The sequence below is a fragment of the Amphimedon queenslandica genome, unplaced genomic scaffold (assembly GCF_000090795.2).
Source record: "Amphimedon queenslandica unplaced genomic scaffold, v1.1 AMPQUscaffold_12229, whole genome shotgun sequence".
Lineage (NCBI taxonomy): Eukaryota > Metazoa > Porifera > Demospongiae > Haplosclerida > Niphatidae > Amphimedon > Amphimedon queenslandica.
Window position 1 is genome coordinate 15,182 of NW_003547532.1, and position 1,923 is coordinate 17,104.

Sequence of the window (1,923 nt, forward strand, 5' to 3'; positions counted from 1 at the left end):
AAAACTGAAGTACAAATTAACATTAGGAATATTTAGTTCTTTTGGTATTGCTCTACGAAAAAAGAAAAGGTCAGCTGGTGTGTAGTCATCCCGATCAACTTTAGCAATCATTACTTGTGTACCAGGAGGAACATCTGTTATACCAAAGTTTACAGCATCAACATCTCTCAATAGCCCCCCACTGTTAAGAAAATAATCCTTCAATTTCTCCTTGTAGCTTAACCACATCCTTTTTAATGATTGATTATCAGGTAAGAATACATTAACAAGTTTAACGATTAGTTCATAGTTAAACCACGACATGTACTTGCCTTGTAACACCATAAATAAATCCTTTATACTTTCAATGTTATGAAAGTCTTGTTTAATTTTCTGCATTGCAGCTTGATTATTTTTGTTTGGACCAAGTAGAGCAGGGACATGCATCTCAAGATAATCAATAATATTTGGAAGGAGTTCTGGTTTAAATGCATCTCTTGTTTCTGTAAAAATATCAGAAAACTCCAATTGAAGATCATATATCTTGTCCAGGAGTGAAAAATCTTTGACAGAAAGACCAAAAATTGACTTACATGTATCTAATAAAAAAATGCAGCATAATTACAATGCATTATGTAAGGTGTCATTAAAATATATAGTCACTATGCACATTAAAAAATAATGGACTTGGGTCCTTTCATTGCCTACAAACAGCATTAGGTTAAGTTATCACAACAGCAACCATTAAGGCTATGTTTACACAGCAACACAAAACGCATCGTTTTTTAAAGCATCCACTTTGAACACCGTTTTCGTTTCCATAGAGTTCTATCAAGATTCTATCACATTTTCATTCGTTTCTGTGTAAACAGAAGCATAAAACAGGCACAAAACTATACGGATTGCATCGTTTTCGTTGCTGTGTAAATGTAGCCTAAAATAACATCTCACTACTTACTACCAAATATGGAATGTGACTTTAAGGGGCTCTGACCCTCAAACAAATCAAGATGCTCTGATGTGCATGCATGTAAAGACATACGAACAGAACTACTTTACCAGTAAGAGCTTTACTCAATTAGAATACTATAGCTAGTCTACAATACATGTTTGATAGTTTGTGGGGTTTTTAATTTTGCATATTTTGCTGGCACACAAAATTACAAAAAGTAGACAGAAAGTTAAATTATTATTCATTAAATCTGCAGAATAAATAATCGACACAGCCACAGATTATTTTTAACTTTTCATTTCACAAAATCAATGATAAAAACTGATACTACTTATGTAGCTAGCCAGCCCCTATAGCCCCTCCCTCAGTGTGTACAGGTAGTCATCCATACGCATTAGGCAAAAGGCTGGGCGGCTATAGACTACCCTAGGCAAGAATTGATTGTGTAGGAAGATTGTTAGAAATTTTAAAATTGTAAGGCATGGTTTAAAATGAAATAAATTACGGTCGCATTTTGGTTTTCAACTTCTATGGAGAACAAACGGACCTACATAAAACAAACCTGTATATTAAGAATTCTAGAGCAAATTTGACCAAATCCTTTACAAGAGAAGCTTAAAGGCAGCAGTTCTTTCTTATAACAAGTGCTTTTTGGCTATTGATAGAGCTACAGCTGGTAAGTGAGGCAGTTTCTTTGTGCCTCCATTGACTTCCATAACAAACTTGCCAGCAAAAATGGTAGCCAATTTTGATGTCTGGGCGGATTATCGTATATACCATATTTTGTTGGTGGGAGTTTTCTTTTGTGGTTTTGTGATGGTTAACTTATTGGCGGATTTAATATTGGCAATTTCTTAACAATTAATTATATCCCCACCCTTAGGTGGGGTTAAATTGACTTAAGCAGGTGTGGCTACACTAGCTAATTAATGCATGGAAATTTTAAATCTTGCAAATGGTATACGTGGACACCATTATCAGAAAAAGATGGT